Source organism: Pseudorca crassidens, chromosome 2 (assembly GCF_039906515.1).
Source record: "Pseudorca crassidens isolate mPseCra1 chromosome 2, mPseCra1.hap1, whole genome shotgun sequence".
NCBI lineage: Eukaryota > Metazoa > Chordata > Mammalia > Artiodactyla > Delphinidae > Pseudorca > Pseudorca crassidens.
The window spans coordinates 59,988,003-60,008,716 of record NC_090297.1 but is presented as its reverse complement, the minus strand read 5'-3'; the positions used below and the strand labels follow the sequence as shown (position 1 = coordinate 60,008,716).

Genomic DNA, 20,714 nt, shown 5'->3' with positions numbered 1-20,714 from the left:
GTGATGGAAACATGAAGTTCAGCACTGGAACTGTGGACTTTAAGGTACTTGTGATGCACTGAAATAGTAGATGGTAATTCATCTCCAAGAGACGTTCTTTCTAAAAACAGAAAGGATACAGGCCACAACTCTAAAAGATTGTTACAACAGTGTTCTCCAGATGAAACTTTTTAGCTGACAATATCTTCAGTTGACTACGTTTCCTGAAAGTCTTCCCAATACCTCCTACAATTCAGGACCAGTAGACTGTGTTCTGTCTGGAATTCTCTAATATCATGGTCACCAAAACATAACATGACTATTAGTAATTGGTAGGCTTTAGACAGGACTAATTATTTCCAGGCAGAAATCTGGAAATCTAGACTCTTTTACTGAACTCTTCACTACAGTGCTTTAATACTGTTTTAATTTTTGCTTTCCTATAAAAATAGTTTCACTTATGTTGAAAGAGGCCCAATGTTTGGGGGATCTCATCCATTATTTTTGCCTATATGTCATATGTAAAAACTTACTACCATTTTTTTTCCTGTTCAACCTAGTCTTGGGGATTGGGTTCAGATCTGTGTGGTGTACTGCAAATATGTTTCAATACTATCTTGGGCCATAGATCCCTTTAGGCCATTGATGAGAAGGGAGAAAATAAAACTTCTTTACTGAGGATACTTTTGTGGTTAACTCTGTAAAGTGTTATACAGACTAATGACCATCCAAGGTAGAAAGTGACCTTTGTGTGCAGACAAACCAGAGACTGTCCTGCTACATACACAGCTACTGAAACTTCACAATGAAATATTATCTCAATAGAGAAGGCTCAACTATAAGGAATTTGACCTGATAAAACTGTCCTATTTGTCAGATAATTTTAAAAAAGTGCCAGAAAACTAGACTTTAGCAACTGATTTTATCAAGTGCGGGTAGGACCTGACAGCCTCTTGTCTTTGAACTACTAAAACCTATGATTTCTAGCTGTACCACACATTGACACTGCATGATATAAGGCATAAAGCAAAGAGCCTCTGGTCTAGAATTAAGATTCTTGATTAATTTCTTCTGCCATCCCTATATGAGTTGGACACTTCCACTGATAGCTGGATACTGGCTGCATTTTTTAGTTCTAGGCTACCAGTTTTACATTTCCTTCCCTTGAGCTTGATTTTCTGCCTTCTTGGACGTACTTAGCTTTTATCAAACCTTTTGCTAGGCTCCTCCTCTTTAGTCTGATTTCTACTCTTAGCTCTCTGTAAGCTAGATTGGATAAATTGCTTCTCATGTTCAGCAGGACTCATAACGTAGATTTAATCTGTTACATTTTAGGAGTCAAAGTCCAGTAAAGAGGATTTGCAAATTCTCATGTTCCCACTGCTAGATTTTTGCTGACACTCTCATTTTTCTAAAGCAATATGTTGATACAAGGTCATATTAAGCTGTGCCCATTGAATATTGTTTAAGAATCCCATTTACTGAATTTATTCAAAGAACATTATGTATGAACATAGAGAAATATCAACACTGTTGAAGATGTGGCAGATTATAACGCAGAGACATAAATTGCTGATAACAAGTGAAGTAATTAATTTGTAGTTCTTTTCAACTTCTTTTATATTTGAAAATGCTTTATTTATACGTTAAAATAAGCTATCACTAATAAATTCATAAATGTGATTGTCATATATGCTTTTTTCAGTGCAGTTTTAATTATTTTTTTTTTAATTTTGGTGTCTTTTCCCCCTTTCCCTTTCACTCTTATTTACTTCTCATCCTGAATCCAGCCTCAAGTGATCCAAATATATAATCTAGTACATAGCCTATTATATTTTTCTTGATGCTTATAAAATTATACACAAATACACACAAATATAAGAAGTGCTGGCATTGTTTGTTTTATAAAAATTAAATTATACTGTATGCCAGCTTCTGAATCTTTCTTCCCCCCTCAATAATAACTTGTAGAAATCATTATTTTAGTGGCTTTATCATGTCTCTGCACCATTATTTAGTCAGCCTGCATTCTGTTAATTTTTATTTTTCCAACTTTTTTTTTTACTCCAAACAATACTGCCATAACCTTGTAAGTTAAGTAATCACCGACAGTTTTTATATGCTGTATAGATACAGTCTAGCTCCATTTTATTTTAAATGAATCATCAATTGCACCAATAGCATTTATTAGGTAATATACCCTTTTCCACTGCTTTAAAATACATTTTGTTATATTTAAAACTATTATAGATACTAAGATCTATTTCTGATTTTGTGTTTATTCCATTGACTTACTTTTTATCTATGACAATATTTATTTGATAAGAATAGTTAATATTATATTCCAATATTTGACAAGGTAAGTCCTTCTGTCATTAATACTTTTTGTTATACATTCTTGACTGCTATCCATAATTTTTTTTCTCATACAAATTTTAAGATTATTTTATCCAATTAAAAATTTTTGGATTTAGAAGATGTGTTAAATAAGTATTGAATTTCATTAATAATAATTTGAGAGAATAACATTTTTATATTAAAGTTCCCATTTAAAAATGATTTGTCTTATCATTCATTCAGATCTTTTTTTTTTTTTTTTACATCTTTATTGGAGTATAATTGCTTTACAATGGTGTGCTATTTTCTGCTTTATAACAAAGTGAATCAGTTATACATATACATATGTCCCCATATCTCATCCCGCTTGTGTCTCCCTCCTTCCCACCCAACCTATCCCACCCCTCTAGGTGGTCACAAAGCACAAAGCTGATCTCCTGTGCTATGCGACTGCTTCCCACTAGCTATCTATTTTATGTTTAGTAGTCTATATACGTCCATGCCACTCTCTCGCTTTGTCACAGCTTACCCTTCTCCTTCCCCATATCCTCAAGTCCATTCTCTAGTAGGTCTGTGTCTTTATTCCTGTCTCACCCCTAAGTTCTTCATGACATTTTTTTTTCTTAAATTCCATATATATGTGTTAGCATACAGTATTTGTCTTTCTCTTTCTGACTTACTTCACTCTGTATGACAGACTCTAGGTCCATCCACCTCATTACAAATAGCTCAATTTCGTTTCTTTTTATGGCTGAGTAATATTCCATTGTATATATGTGCCACATCTTCTTTATCCATTCATCTGATGATGGACACTTAGGTTGTTTCCATCTCCTGGCTATTGTAAATAGAGCTGCAATGAACATTTTGGTACACGACTCTTTTTGAATTATGGTTTTCTCAGGGTATATGCCCAGTAGTGGGATTGCTGGGTCATATGGTAGATCTATTTGTAGTTTTCTAAGGAACCTCCATACTGTTCTCCATAGTGGCTGTACCAATTCACATTCCCATCAGCAGTGCAAGAGTGTTCCCTTTTCTCCACACCCTCTCCAGCATTTATTGTTTCTAGATTTTTTGATGATGGCTATTCTGACTGGTGTGAAGTGATACCTCATTGTAGTTTTGATTTGCATTTCTCTAATGATTAATAATGTTGAGCATTCTTTCATGTGTTTGTTGGCAATCTGTATATCTTCTTTGGAGAAATGTCTATTTAGGTCTTCTGCCCATTTTTGGATTGAGTTGTTTGTTTTTTGTTATTGAGCTGCTTGTAAATTTTGGAGATTAATCCTTTGTCAGTTGCTTCATTTGCAAATATTTTCTCCCATTCTGAGGGGTGTCTTTTCGTCTTGTTTATGGTTTCCTTTGCTGTGCAAAAGTTTTAAGTTTCATTAGGTCCCATTTGTTTATTTTTGTTTTTATTTCCATTTCTCTGGGAGGTGGGTCAAAAAGGATCTTGCTGTGATTTATGTCATAGAGTGTTCTGCCTATGCTTTCAGATCTTCTTTTATGTCTTTCAATAAGAATTTATATTTTTCTTTCATAAGCATTATGCCTTTCTTGTTACATTCATTCCTGAATATTACTTCATTTCTGTTTCTATTGGGAATGGAATATATATTTGTTTCTTTCATCAGTGTTTATTCTAGAATGGAAAAAAAAAAACTATTCTATACTTACTTTTTTCTCTAATCATCTTGCAAATACCTTTATTCTTTTTTGTAGTGTATTAGGGCTCAGATCTGCTAAATGTACAGAAGTATGACTATATGGTAAGCAAATAATATAACTGTTACTGTCAGTTATTTCTACACAGATTTATGTCGGCAGATCTACCTTTGAAATCCTAATCTATCTTTGAGAGTTTTGCAATATTGGGCAAGTTGTTCAACCTCCTGAAGTCTTCTTTTCCTCATCTATAAACTGGAAACTGATAATGGTACCTATATTATAGTGATCACATGTGGATTAAATATATTGACAAAAATAAAACACTTTAGTACAGTGCCTGGCAGATATAAGACATTGGGAAATGATGGCTACTATTATTACTACAGCTGCTAAAGAATTCATAGACAAAAACCAGTTTAAGTAGTAAAAGTAAATTTTCCAGCAGCATTGTTTCTTAATTTTTAAATGACAAATAGATATAAGATGTTAAATAGGCAAGCTTAAAGAGCTTGGATTCTTCTGAGTGCCAGGAGATTCTCCAGATAATATGGAACAAAGAATGACCCAAACAGGAAATACAATGATAGTTGAGTATTTTGCAAAATAAAATCCAACGAAGAATATGCATTTCATCTAATAAGGCTTTTAAAGTTTAAGAAACAACAATTAAAAAAACACTTATCAGGAAATTAATGTTTGCATAAACAAAGAAAAATAATGGAGAACTAGAATGGCAACTTAAACTGTGTGAATTGTGGGAACCATTGGAAAAAAAGATAATTGAGCTCATAAGTTGACTGTAGTAGAAATGGATACATCCCATATAAATGTCTACTCACATCATTTAGTTCAATGTAACTTATTAATAAAGGAAGATTAGTGCAGTTTTTTTCAAATATTAATACATCTTATTAAAATCTAACTAATTGGTGTAAGTTCTCTAGGAAAGTTTTTTGTTGATTTAAAAAACAGGTCAAAATGAACATGTATTTGGTCAGTTTAAAGAAACTTTTTCCAGTTTTAGATTTCTTACTCCTTTCTCAACTTTGCTAGTTCTTAACAAAGGCATTATATGTAGAGAAAAAAATTAAGTTTTTGTAAAAAAACTTAAATTTTTATAATTTAGCTAAGAAAAGCTCCCCAAAAGTGATTAATTTACACTTGTCAAAAGAAAGAGACTTGGGACTTCCCTGGTGGTGCAGTGGTTAAGAATCCACCTGCCAATGCAGGGACACGGGTTAGATTCCTGGTCCGGGAGGATCCCACATGCTGCAGAGCAAATAAGCCCATGCACCACAACTACTGAGCCTGCGCTCTAGAGCCCAAGAGACACAATTATTGAGCCTGCGTGCCACAACTGCCGAAGCCCGTGCTCCTGGAGCTCGTGCTCCAAACAAGAGAAGCCACTGCAATGAGAAGCCCGTGCACCGCAACAAAGCATAGCCCCCACTCGCCTCAACTAGAGAAAGCCTGCATGCAGCAATGAAGACCCAACACAGCCAAAAATAAAAATAAATAAATAAATAAAAAAGAGACTTAGTAGCAGAATTCATTAACCCTAGCTGCCACCAGAACAAAATCAAAGGGAATAAAAATTTTGACTCAGCTTATAATAAAAGCCTTTTAACCAAAAAGAAAATACTGGATATTCAGATTAGCTGTCTGTCAATAGCGTGTTGAAATTGGGGATCATAATTGATATAATAATAATAGTTTTGATAACATATATATATTAAATCTACTATATAGGTATGTGATACTAATATAATATGTTAGAAAAGCTATTGAATAAACTTAATCTGAATAATGAAAGACTAATAATGTATGTTTTTATTGTCTGAAAATATAAAAAACTGTCTTCATCTAGTTGCTGGAAATTATCAAAACTCTCAGTTCTTATACATTTACTAATGTGATCCTTATGTACACAGATGGTACAAACTGAGCCACTCTCAGCAGAAGCATGCAATAATATGGGTTGTATGTGAAGCAATGGATTTGTGTATGGGTTGATCTGGGAAAACTCTTTTGGCGGAAGAAGGGGAGCTTATTTTTGTTTGTGAATAACGACATTCATTTCCTGATCAGTTACCTAGGGTTAAGAGTGGCAATTTATCATTGTAAAACCTATTTCCTTCAACTTAACCCTTTCCAGATCTTTACAGAAAGTTTGTCCTTGATTGCCTCATTAGTCCCATTTTTTTAAATTAAACACCTGATTGGAATATGAATACAATCCAAATTTTACCGTTCTTATTTGTGTATAAAGAGGCTTTTCGTTGTATGCCAACACAGAAGCTCAACTAAACTGTGTTTTGTGCATGTCTTGATTGAAAAAAGTTATAGTCTTCTTATAAAAAACAACAGTAAGTTATCTTGACTCTTTAAAGAAAGCTATGTGCAGCAGGATCATTATTCAAATGACGCTATTTTTTTTTTTTTTTTTTTTGCTGTACGCGGGCCTCTCACTGTTGTGGTCTCTCCCGTTGCGGAGCACAGGCTCCACACGCGCAGGCCCAGCAGCCATGGCTCACGGGCCTAGCCGCTCCACAGCATGTGGGATCTTCCCGGACCGGGGCACGAACCCGTGTCCCCTGCATCGGCAGGCGGACTCTCAACCACTGCGCCACCAGGGAAGCCCGACTCTATTCTTTGTATGTCACAGAATCAGTAAGAAGAGCCTTTGCTAAATATTTTCCTCACCACCAGTGATTATCTATTGCCCTTGCTTAACAGGAAGAATCACGAAGAAAACAGGTGCATTAGGGAAGAATTGGATTATTAAAACAAGTCAAACATATAAAAATACTTCCTAAGTTTTCATAAATTCAAGTGGGTTGTTTTAGGCAGAAATTCTCACATTTTTGTGTGTTCTCTGTAGGTTTTCTCATACTATGAGTTGCGGTGGCATGTTTTGAATGCATTAAAAGATTCATGGCAACATTAAACAAATCAGCACTGATTCAATGCAATAGCTATGAGAGTATAACAATATCATACAATATTTATGAAAACAACCAGAATGTTAAATTATTCCTGTTCATCCTTATATACGATTTGGCTGTTTGAATAATACTGCTCACTGCCTTTACCTGAACTGGAACTTGTTATAGCAGGTCATGGACCTGAACAAGGCAAAGCAAAAACAACATTTAAATGTTAATTGGAATTTGGCATGTATGTGAAGTGTTGATGGGGTTCTCATGTACCACAGCATTCTGGTTAAGAACAACTTTTCTAAATTGGCTGGAAATAATTCTAAGGATTTTGAATTTATCTTTATATGATCTTCATGGATATTCAGGAAATTGTATTGTTTTTATCTAAGACAAGAACATTTTGAAAACATAGCAGATCTTAACCTATTTACTATCAAGTAAGTATGGAAATAACAAAGAAAGGTGAATACTTGACTTTAAAATTGTAAAATGTATATAAATATCAGCAAATAACAAAATATACATCTTTTCATTATCCACTATGTGAACAAAAGATAATAATTTGATGTGTTTCTAAGATTGTTTCTATAAATAAAGATCTTTCTTCAGTCACATTAAAGATCAAGGCTTTGATTAATTGTTTTGACTTGAGTAAATCTGCCAGATTTCAGCATATGAATATGGGACACATAATGTCTGATTTGGAGTGTGGTGTACAGTAGTGCACATACAATATTGCCGGGTTGCAATTATGCTGTAGGTGTATTGCCTTCTGGTTATGCCGTCTGATTCCAAGATAAATATGAATTCTCTGAAAACAAATGACATTTATTTCTTCATTTATTCAACAATAATTGACTGATTGTTTACCTTTGTGCAAGGTAGGATGCTAGGCATTGAGGAGGTTACTATGATAAATAAGGTAAAAGGACTCAGAGGACAGTTCTCAGGAACTAGAGGTCAGAGAAAACAGGAAATGCAAAACGGGCACTTTTGCCATGGCAATTTAGTGCAAATATGTTATGACTCATGGTTTAGTGGGCCAGAGTGGGTGATTCTAATACCAGTATTTTGGCTTCCTGAGCAGTGGCTATCTGGATCCTGCTGTGTAACTGCCAGTGTGAGGTACAGCAGACAAAGCAGGAACAGAAGTAGTAAACTTGGAACCCAGAGGCACTCTCAAAATTCCCAATTCAAAGGGTGAAAGAAAAAGGAGAAAAGAGAACATCCGGAGAGCCCATCTAGAATGGTAATACTGTGTAGCCCGCATGGGTATAGCCCCCTTCTCTATGAATTTCTTTTTATCTTGAGCAAGGACTGCTGAATATTTGAGTCCCTCTGAGAAGCTTCTCTTGGCTTCCTTTTTGTTCCCTCCCTCTGCAAGCTTAAGAACCATTTATTATGCATCCACTGCAGGTAAACATTATTTGGTATAATATATATGTAGTATTATCTACAGTGCCTAAGTACATGATATATGTGGGAAACTGAAGTTGAAAGAAGATAAGTCACTTGCTCTAAGGCACACAGTACTAAGGTGTGAAAGAGATTTCAATTCATGTTTGTCCTGTAGAGCCCAAGACCCCTTCTCTTGGCCATGATGGTTTCCTTCTCTTGACGAAGGCAGGGAACCACAGGTTGAGTTAAGAAAAAATATTCCAGATTTTATTCTGTAAACCCCCAAACAATCACCAATTGAATTTTTGATTTTTAAAGCATATTGGTATATTCTGGAAATTTGAATTCGATTTTAAAAGAATATTTTTAATTTAACTATTAACCTGTTGGAACAGCTCATCTAACAGTTGTTTTTTTCAAAACAATACTTATTTTTTATTACATAATTTTCAAGCAGTAACTTCATTATGTGTGAGATTAATAAAGATTTCTGGATTCCCTTTGCATCAGGCCACCCCAAGTATGATGATTAAAAAACAGTTTATGATATACCAAAAATTCTGTTCTTATTTAATCTTACTTGTTTAGTAGTCACAGAGGGAAAATCAGTATGAATTTTTGTTTGAAAATGCAAATAGAGAAAAGTAACAGAAAAATACTTTTTCAGAAGAAATTTTCGGGAAGTTAATTATCCTTGTTATAATTACATTCAAGTTTTCAACTTAAAAATAAGCCAGATTTACCTATTTAATACTTCTCAGGTAGAATAAGAATAGCAAACACAATCAAATTGTTTAACAGGATTTTGTATCATCTATCCAAAACCTTATAAATGGAATGTCTGCCAGAGTTTATAAGGGGGTAAATTTTATTCATGAACCAATATTGAATGTTAGCCATTATAGTTGATAGAAAACATACAAAATATTATATGTTACTGAACTACACCTGAAACAAGAATTTCAGGTTTCCCACTGTTACTATAAAAGGTAACATCTATCCCTTGCCCAAATCAATTGAATTCATATTTCTCATCTATTTTCTCCCACAGTTTGCTGAGTTTCAGTTTTGCTTTCATCTTGGATTGGACTTTTTCAACATACTTCTTCCTATGATAGTCCAAATACTTTTAAATGCAAAATTTCTTGTCAGGAATTTTATCTAAAAGGAAAAAATAAAAGGTGCTAATTTCTTAATGATAATTCAAGGAGAACAGAATTCCATTAAAATGTGGCTTATCTTAAAATTTCAGATAGATCACAGACCACCAAATAATGGTTCCTTCACTACAACGATCACACTGTGTATCATCTATTAGTGTTCTTTCTTTGTTGTGCTTTATTGTTCATAATAGCAGTCTCATCAAGGGGGTGTGTAGTAGCTGTATGTGGGTATCAGGGATGATTTAAAGATTTTGTAAACATTTCCAAGCAAAATGCATTTGATAAGCTACAGAAACTTTGGTAAACTACGTCTATAGAAAATTATAATTACTTTATGGATATTCTGGTACAAAGTGTTTTAAATGGTTTGCTTCCCAAGCAACAACATTTGGCCACCTAGAAGAGGTCATATTGCCTCACAGTACACTGTACCTTCCTTATCTCTTTCTTTAGAACACATTTTCATTTTATATAATGCCATGGAAATTCATTCCATATAAAGAGTACTATAATAAATTTTCTTATAAAGAAACATAATCAAAGAATATACCCAGAGATGATATTTATTTTTTAAATTAAAGTAGATAACACATTGATTAACTAATCCAAGAAAGTAAATAAAGTCCATGTGTAACTAACAGTGTCAGTTTAAGCCATACCTTTATATTGCTAACATTTTTTTCATTAACGTATAGTTGATTTACAATGTTGTGTTAATTTCTGCTGTACAGCAAAGTGATTCAGTTATACATACATATACATTCTTATACATTCATATACATTCTGTGGGATGTTAGTTCCCTGGCCAGGGATTGAACCCACACCCTCAGCAGTGAAAGTGTGGAGTCCTAACCACTGGACCACCAGGGAATTGCCCTACATTTTTTTTTATATTGTTCTCCATTATGGTTTATCACAGGATATTGAATATAGTTCCCTGTGCTATACAGTAGGACCTTGCTATTTATCCGTTCTATATAATAGTTTGCATCTGTTAACCCCAAACTCCCATTCCATCCCTCCCCAACCACACCCGCCCCCTTGGCAGCTACATTGCTAATATTTTCTTAAAGACAAAGTATAGCAACACCAACTTGACATCTGTAGTGTACTCTCTTCAAGGGTAAGGATGAGTGGGATGACTAAAATGTATGCGAGTGAAATAAAAAGAAAGAAAAACAATGAGCCTTATGCGTGACTTAATTTTTCAATAATCAAGAGCCAGCTGCAGTGGACAAATTATTTAATGAGAAAATATCACAGAGTTTAACTTTCTATTAATTTCTGGTTCTTACAATCAATCAGCTATACACCAGGTGCCCACTGAATGCTTGGCAATGTTTGAGGAACTAAAACACTTCTTTCCATGTTACACTGCCTGCCTTCATTCATCAAATGTTGTCTGAAAACCTTCCTTATGCTCCGCTTTGTTGCCAATAGAAAGATAAATAAGTTATAGTTCTTTCCTTTAAAAGCTTACAGTCTTCTTGGGGATATACTCATAGGCAACAAATCCAATATAACGTAATAAAGGCTATCGTAGAGACATGTACAAAATGCTGTGGTAGCAAAGTGGAAGGAATAATTACTTGTGCCTGCAGTGTCAGGAGACACTTTATAGAGAAAGTGGCATTTGCACTGTACTTTAAAGATTCATAGTATATCAAAAAAGAGAGAAGGGCAAATAAGACATTTCTTCTGACCCTTTAATATCCTCAGTTACTTCCATCCTCCATCTTGGATTCTGTAGCCCCAGATACCAGTCACTCTTCTGTAAACACGTTCCCTTGCCCCTCTCCTCCATCTGGCATGCCTGGTAAACCAAGCCAGCTGTCTCCTTCTAAAACTGCAGCAACGTAACTGACTTTCTGAAGTCTGCTCAACTTTCCTGAATGGACTTCTTTCCCATATATAACCTTAAATTTCAAATGGACAGTCAACACTGCCAGATGATTCTATGACACTGCCTTAGTGTATTCGCTTTCCCATTCTCTAAGACACTTATCTTTCACACTTTCTCTCACCTCCTCAAATCTCCATTATTCCCTACTCCATCTCAGGTGATGACTCTTCTTCATGCCTCATAGAGAAAATCAAAGCAATTGGTTGAGAATGTTCTTTCCACTCCCAAGCCATCAATCTATCTATATTTATATCTATTTTCTCTAGGATCCTTATGTTTCCATGTGAGAAGCATCCTTGCTTCTACGGCCACTTCCTCCACTTGTGCTCTGCATCCCATTCCCTCACTTCCTCAAGCATTTGGTCTTGTAGTTATTTTCCTTCTCTCCTGCATTATTAATTCTTTTGTTTCTACTGAATCATTCCCGTCATCTTGCAAATATGCTTTAATATTATCCTTCTTAACAAATCCTTTTCCTGACACCATACTCCCATCCAGTAACTGCTACCTTTTCACTGTTCATTCTGCAACTAAACTCCTTGAAGGAACCATCTGTACTTGTTATCTTCTTTTGCTAATCCCTACTCTCTCCTCAACCACTCCAGTGAGGCTGCACATAATGTATTACTGAAATAGCTCTTACCAAGCTCTCATCAATGACCTAGATCTTGCTAATGCCAATGCTCAGTTTTCTGTTCCCATCATACTAGTGTTTGATACAATTGACTCCTCCCTCCCTCTTTTTTCTAGACTTCTGTGGCACTTCCTACATGTGGTTTCCTTCTTAACTCTCTGGGTGTTCACTCTGAGGATCTTCTGTAGAATCCCCTTCCATACTTAAACTATGAATATTAAAGTGTCCTAGGCTTAATTCTGGGTCCTCAATTCTTCTCTATTTATACTCTCAATTGGTTAACTCGACCAATGTCTTATTTTTAAATATCATCTATAGTGTGATAACTCTTAAATTTACATCCCTATCTTCCTGAGCATATGGTTTATGTATTCCACTGCCTACACTTGATGTTCTAATAGGCATCTCCAACTTTTCTTTGCCGAGATCAAACTTCCGATTCCCCACATCTGCTCCTCTTCAAATTTTCTCTACAACAGGAAATTATGCCACCAGTCACCTTGTTAGTCAAACCCAATCTTTGGGAATGCTCCTTAATTCCTCCTTAAATACTTAACTTTTCCTATCACCACAGATTCTTTTCATCAGCAAGGTTCCACTTCCAAATGGATCCCAAATCTGACCACTTACCACCTCCAGAGTACAATCCTAGGCAAAGCTACTGTCATTTCTTTTCTACACTATGGCAATCATCTCCTAATTGGTGTCTTTTCAGTTTTGTCCACCTAGAACCTCTTCTCTGCAGAGTGGCCAGACAGATCTTTGTAAAGGTTTGGTCAAATCACACTTCTCCCTTGCTCAAATGCTCAAAGGGCTTTTCATTACAATTAGAAAATAGTCTTAATTTCCAAACATAGTTCACAAGGCACGTCATCATTTTGCCCCACCTGTCTCTCCAACCTCGTCTCATACTCCTTCACTTTGTGCTCTTTATGTTCTGGATACACTGGCCTTTTTGCTCCTGACACATCAGGCTTGCTCCCATCACAAGTGTTTTTACACCTGCTGTTCCTTGTTGTTGCTTTTGCTCTTCCTCTAGAACTTCGTATTACTCTCATCATTTAAATCGTGCAAAGCCCACCTTTTCATAAAGGTCTTTTCTGACCAGCCTAGCCAAAAAACAAAGAATAAAAAAAATCCAAAAACCAACACTCAACCAATTAAGCAAAAATACCCCCCAAATCCAATCACTTCCTATAACATCATCCTGTTTTCGTTATAGCAATTGCTTGTCTTATTCACTTATTTGTTTATGTGTTTGTCGTCTGTCTCCCTTAATTAGACTTGAAAGTCTTTGAAGAAAAGAGAATCTGTCTTTATTGTTCATTGTCATATTGTCATATCCTCTAGCACGTACAATAGTGTCCGACACATGTTAGGTACATACTCAATTAAAGTTTAAACTGACTTGTTCATTATATGAAGTGAGAATTTATTGGTAAGTGTACAGAGGCACAAACCTGCAAGTCATATTTAGGGGATTAAGTGGGGAGTAATTGGAGGGAACTTGGGGGTCAAGCTGTGAAGGGTCTTGAATGCCATGTTTAGTGGTTTGCACATTATTGTAAAGGAATGGGAAGCCAAAGATTTTAAATTTTGTCTTAAATAAAACCTTGAGTTATGAGATCTTCCTTTTATAAAACTAAAGTATGTTAAGTATATTTTAAAATGTATTTCTACTTAGTTGGATGTAATATTTAAAGAGATGCCCTTTAAGATTCTATTTAGTATAAGAAATGTTTTAACTTTTGTTTTTAAAATTTCATGAGATACTTAATCAAAATAAAGCTTTTGCCTCTAGGAATCTGTTTAATTTAGAAATGTTTTATGATAATCAGAAGAGTCAATAACTTTAATGTAACTTAAACACACAATTTATTTATCTAAGTTGCTATTGAACATTTCTTAATAGAGATGTGTTATTCTTACTTTTTAACCACTTCATGTAGCATATTTTCTACCCCATCTTTATAGAACAAACATAAATCTGAACAGCTAATTCTTGATAAGAGTCACAGTGCTTTAATCTGATTAATTTTATTTCTAATCTTACTTATAAAATTATACAGCATTTACTTTATAACTAGAAAAGATTGTTATTATGTACTAAATGTTAACAGAAGTACTTTTAATGTACTGAATTAAGTTTAACTATAAAGAGAAAATGAATAGAAATACAGTGTAGTTAGGTAAAAGTTTGGGATAATTTTGAATATAGATAATGTAAAACTAAACATAATGGAATAGGAAGTTTGGCAAGGAAGAATTCACAGTTTTTTAAAGCCATAAAAGGGCAAACTAAAATCTCATATTACTAAAAGGAAATGCAAAATATACATTCAAGGAAATTAATGTCAGGAAGTTAGTATCTTATGTGAATGTTTATTTTTAATATTGCTCAGGTATTGATCTTAAATGTCACAGAAACTGTGGAAAACTATAGCAACTTAGAAATATTTCTCTTTCATCTGTTCAGCAGGAAATCAAGCTTTTTTAGGATGTATTTTGCATATTGAAAGACCTGAATTAACCCTGCCTTGAATAGCGAGAAGAGCAGAAGAACGAAGAAAGCAGAAAATCTATGGAGAGTTAGATATATTTCACTTGTTTTCATGTGTCCTATTGAGGCAATTATGAGTAATAGTTTGTTGTTTACTCATCAAGAGTCTTTTAAAAGTGAAAATCAAAACAGGTGGCAGGGAAAGCTTTTCAAATGCTGAAATAAAACATATCTCCTAATGATTAGTTTTTTCATGCACTTTCTAAAATACCAGAGAAGGACCTTAGTGAAAATCAATTCACCATTTCCTCTTGAGTGTCCACTGTTGCTGAAACTGTTCCATCCCAAAATTAGTAATTGGAAAGAAAAAAGCATGCTGCTCAGCAGTTGCTTCCTTGGGAGTTGGACTGTGGGGTTGGAGCTTCAAATAACATAGTCAATATGACAAAAAAAAATCTCTCACAAAATGAAGCTTATTAGATTCCTGAGTCAAACTATAATCAGATCAAAATTCCTGCGAAACTCTGCCTTGAAAACACTCTAGCAGAGTTTCTAAGCTACCACTCTGAAAGCAGAATCCATGGCTAATTTCACAGCAAAAGTGATGGGAAAATTAAGGGATGATTTGAAGTTTTTCAGAGAGAAAAAGGGAAGGTTCTAAGAAAGATGCTTGGAGATACAAAGGTGCATTGTATACTGTATATAGCAGAGACACCCTGTGGGATGGTGAATGTTGAAAGATAATGACACTGGAAATGTTGACTCTAAGCTGTGAAGTGTCTTGACATGTTTGTCTTCTGCAAGCTGTGGGCAGTCATTGTTTTTACATTGACATGTGTCATGGTGTATTTTAGTAAGAAAGCTCACTCTGACAAGAATAAGGAGACAGATTCCAATGGAGGAGATAGGAAGAATGAGTTACTGCAGGCTAAAACAGGTAATATTAAAGACCTCAAGTAGGGCAATGACAGAAAGTAGAGAAGAGTGTTTAGATGTGGCATAAGTTGATGGACAGAGGATTTGGGGGTAGTAGGAGAGGAAAATAGAATTGAGATTTCTAATTTCTGTAATTAGGTGGATGGTACTGTCACTAGGCTGCATATAATAAGATGCCTGGGATTTCTGTTTGGTTTGGTTTGGTTTGATTTGGTTTTTCTTGGAGTGGTGAGTGGAGAAGAGAGATGAAGGAGATTTCAGGTTTGATATGTGGTGAATAGTCCATCTGAGTTCTGGCTATTGGAATATGGAATTTGAAATCAAGTAAATGTGTGCAATTCACCATATCTGAGACCACAGGAGTAGTCTGTTAGCTAGGTCCTTTGTGTCTTTGTATATTTTTACAAGACTCTGAGACCAAGATCAACACTAATGTAAAGTTCAGAATATATTATATCTTTAGTAAAGATACTACATTTTTTCATAGAGGGGAGAGCAACCATCCACATTACATTGTTTGAATTTGGAAATCTGCAAATGTTGAATATGTTCCTCTCAGTTCTTGTTGAGAGTTTTTATTTATTTTTTTATCATGTCTTTTACGATCTGAGTTCAATTCACCCAAAGAAACTACAAACCTTAAAAAGAAAAAAAAAATAGTCTTTAAGAATTGATTAGTAGCTTCATTTGTAAATATTTTCTCCCATTCTGAGGGTTGTCTTTTCGTCTCATTTATGCTAATCTTTCCTTGAATGCTTTTAAGTTGTCTAAGTACCATAGAACACACTTTTGTTTAAATGCTTTTCTGGTTCTAAATAATCATGACTCATTTTTATCCACTATTATGCAAAATATATTTCACAGTTTAAAGAAGGCAATGACCACCCAATATTCTTTTAAAATAAAGACACTGAAGTTCAAAGAAGTTAAATAATTCATAAACAAGAAGCAAGGGCCTGAATACAAGTCCAGGTTTGTCTGACTGCAAAGTATACCCTCATTCAAGTACATTCTGGCTCTTCTTAGGTGAAATAGAACTAAGTATAGGCTAATTGTTCCATGAGAGACTAAGCCTTGAGAGCTTATGAAACTGAAGTCATAGCACTTTCAATCTCGCTATTATACCAGGTCGTTTTCATCTTTTGGTAAATTTAATCATCAGGGATCAGAGTGGCTATTGATTGAAGTATTCTGAAAAGAGCAATTTGATCCCATGGTTTTATGTGGTTTTTGTGCCCTCCCCCTAACTCCTCACTGCATCGACACAACCTTAGCTAACCATAATATTCTCAATCTTAATTTTATGTTGAAAATACAAGGATAAAAAGAAATATAATTAGCTCACATGTTAGGGAGCTCACACTCTTTTGTGAATCCTTGGAAAGCATATGTTTGATCATTTAAAAGGGAATCTAATAATTATATTGTTAGAATGCATTATAATTGTTGAATGCTTTTAAATATAACATGTCATAATTATCACTTATTTCAGTTGAATTTAAAATATAAGACCCTGTGAGAAGAAGTGAAAAAAAATCCTAGTTCTAAGTGCAATTCTCTAATCCACTAATACGGTTACCCTTGATTAGCTAGCTTGTCACATTATCACCTTCGATAAAGAAAACCCAGAATGGGAGGGTACCGTGGGTGTAACAAAATATCATACCTTGTAAATTGATATTCATTCGTAAAAGCCTAAGGTAGTACCATTATAAAAACACACTGTATTCAGTTATGTATTACAGTCACAAAAACAGTTAATAGAAACATCAAAAAGCTATTCTGTAAGCTGTGCCTGACAAAGGAATTTTTTGTTACAATAGCACTAAGGAAACTATTGATGTATTTCATTGTAGCAACCAGTACAGTAATGCCAAATGAGATAAATTCATTAATAGGACACTGAAATGAGAATAGAAAATGACTTAGTCACAGCTGTCCAGTTTAGAATACATATTACTTTATGACTTTTTCTTCATTATGCTGACAATGATAACTGGTAGGAAAATAGATAATAAAGGAAGAGAGGTTTTAAAAAAGAAAACATGACAAATACATTATATTTTTGTAAGTCTGCCTAAAGAGTAATCTTATTTAAAAATATATAAATGAACTTATATGAAAACTAAAGACATGTTATTTACAAATAAACAGAAATTTGAGTGGAAATTATGAATATGGAGTATTTATTGCCATTCAGGTTAGGAAAAAATCCACAATATATATATTATTCACATATATAAAACCTCTATCACTGAAATTCTCATTTTTATAAATAGTTAAGCATTTTAGCACATAAATATATACTCTCCCCTGCCCCTCTATATCTACAAGCATTTCGGACATAAAGCTGAAAATTTCCTCAGTGTTAATAGTGTTTATTTTTAAATGTTTAAAGAATTTTTGTATGAAAATAGCTTTTTAAAATAAGTTTTTATGTTGAAACAATGTAAAAAATTATAAAAAGCTTCAAAGTACTATACAAATAACTTTTCTGAACTACTCGATGGTAAATTGCAAACCTGGTGTCCCATCATTCCCCAGTACTTTAGTGTGTATTTGTTACAAACAAGAACATTCTCCTACCAAACCAAAGCAACCATCCAAATTAGGAAATTAACATTGATACATTGCTACCATCTAATCATCAGACCCTACCCAAGTTTTGCCAGGTGTCCCAATAATTTTTTTTTTAATAGCAGAAGAACCAATTCAGAAACACTGCTTTTAGTTATAATGCCTCTTTAGTCTTCAGTCTGAAACATTCCCTCCGTCTTTTCTTAACTTTCATGATCTAGCGTCTCTCATTAACAGTGCTTTAATGTACCTCTGGTTTCAATTTATATTTATAATTCAAGGGGATCTTTTTCTTAGAGTATTTCCAGATAACATACTATGCTTCTGCGCCTTCTGTGAATATATGTGTGTTGTGTGTGTGTCTTTAGACATTCACAGAGGGGGAATACTGTAGAGTTTCTGAACCTTTGTCTTTGGGTGGGGGGGAACACAATAAAAGCAATGATGCTCAGGGAATAAAATCATGTAAATAATAGATACATCATTTACTAGTTTTCAAGCTTACATAGCCTAGAAGTTTCAAAGTATCATTCATGCTTATACTTGGAAAGTCTTCCTTTCAATTATTCCTTAATGATTTTTTTCTATAGAGAGTCCAAAAATTGTCATAGATGATAGTGAAATAGAATTCAATTAACAACCCCAAAGAAAATTTGCTCAATAAAATGTTATATTTTGAGTGAATATACTAGAAACAGTTATATGATTAAAATAATCCACTCAACAAATTTGGTTCTTTAAAATTGAGAGGGCCCTCTATTTGGTGCTCTGTCATAGTATACTAGGTATTTTGACAAGGCTTATTTTACATAAAAAGCCAAATCTACTTCTAGGTGAAAATAAAAATGTGAAAACTCACAATGGGCTATGAATATATTGGAAATAGAGACAATTCGGATTTTACAATTAATATGTTTCTGGATTCCATAGCTTTTTCCAGCTTCACAAACAGTCTAGGATCTAAAAGAAGTCGTTGCTACTTCAGACTTATCATTTCTCTAATTGAATCCCTTCTTCTAACAACTCTTAGAGTTCCTTATCCACCAAGTTCATCCATTTTTCCCTTTTTGGATTTGTTCACCAGGGTTTACTTACTTATTGATATTTCCCCAGCAATTCCACTGCAACATGTTTGAAATTTTCCTCTCTTAGTTATTCTATTATGACAGCGGATCGAGGAATCACATTTCATGCCTTGTGTTCCCAGGTGGCAGGGCAAATATAAACATTAATATTAGCTTAACCTGTGTTTCCTTTCTTCATATTATTTCATATTTTTATAATTATCACAGACAAATTTACACAACATCATATTTTGGCTCAATTTGAAACAAAGTCACAGTCATAACGTTATCAACGGACAGGCCATATTTTAACTTTAAGGTTTCAGAAAAATTCTCATAAAAATGGAAAATGTTTATTTAAAGATAAAACCCACCATTTTTACTAACCATTTGTATGTTGTTACGTTACCTCCATGGAAATGGTTCCTCAATTTCATTTTAAAATATTATCTTATCCCTTTATTTTCATCTTGACATATGTTTCTTAACTAAATGTATCACTTTTTAATGACAAAGTCAAAGAAATAAGTCATAATACTTTTGGACTTTCTTTAGTTGTTATAAATATTAATTGCCTTAATTTGAAATTATTTTCTTCCATTGTCATGACTTGGTTATTATATGTAACTTGAAACCACCTGAAGAAGAGAGACAGAGAGAGAGAGAGAGAGAGAGAGAGAGAGAGAGTGTGTGTGTGTGTGTGTGTGTGTGTGTAGGTTTAAAATTCAGGGCTCAGGTATCAGCCATTGAGAATCCACTAACCATTTATTCTTTTTGCCTTCATGATGCTCACCAAAGACTCATCTTATTTTAATATTTTGTATCTTATATTATTTTCTATGGGAAAAAATAATCAAGTGACACAAAATGTCCAGGTCACATGACAGATATTTCTCATTGTGAATCAATATATCAGCATTCTTGTTTATTTATTGAGTACTCCCCTATATGCTGGGCACTGCTTTAGGCATGGGAGATTCAGCAGTGACAAAACAGAAAAAATTCCTTTTCTGAACAGAACTTATGTTCTCCTGAGGAGATCATCTCCAAGCAAACAAAAAGTCAATACAATTTAGAGAACCATAAGTGTGAAAAATCAAACGGAAGAGTGAAATGGTATAAAGGCTAAGGGGGAGCAACCTTATATGATGTGATCGGGGAAAGCCTCCAAGGAGGCACCATTTGAAGAAAGATAGGAATCCTAAGGAAGCTCTAGCCTGAAAAGATTTGAGGTAAGAGAATTCCAGAGAGAAACAGATAGTGCAAAAGCTCCAAAATGGGAACAAACTCATTTTTGGACTACCCTTCAAAATTAATTAAGAGGATAATTCTGCTATGAGGACAAATTTTATCATAGAAGTGAAAGGGTTTTTCTTTTTGGTTATCTAGTTTTTTCCAGATATTCAATGTCCTCAATTATTACACACAATCAAGAATGACTGTGTCAATGAGTTTTAAGCAAATGTGTACCTTAGGAAAGGAACAGTGTGAAAAAATTGATAATACTAAGTTCTATTTAATAACAGAAAGAATTTGTCCTAGAATCTGCACATATCAAAATGTCTCTACCAGTTTACTTTAAAGAGACATTTTAATGTGTTATATCATAA

General features: G+C 34.1%; 1 protein-coding gene across 7 annotated transcripts in view; it reads right to left on the bottom strand.

Moving 5' to 3' along the window:
- LRRC7 (leucine rich repeat containing 7) overlaps positions 1-20,714 on the bottom strand; it is a 501,952-nt gene that overhangs the window by 220,630 nt on the left and 260,608 nt on the right. The window lies entirely within an intron of this gene.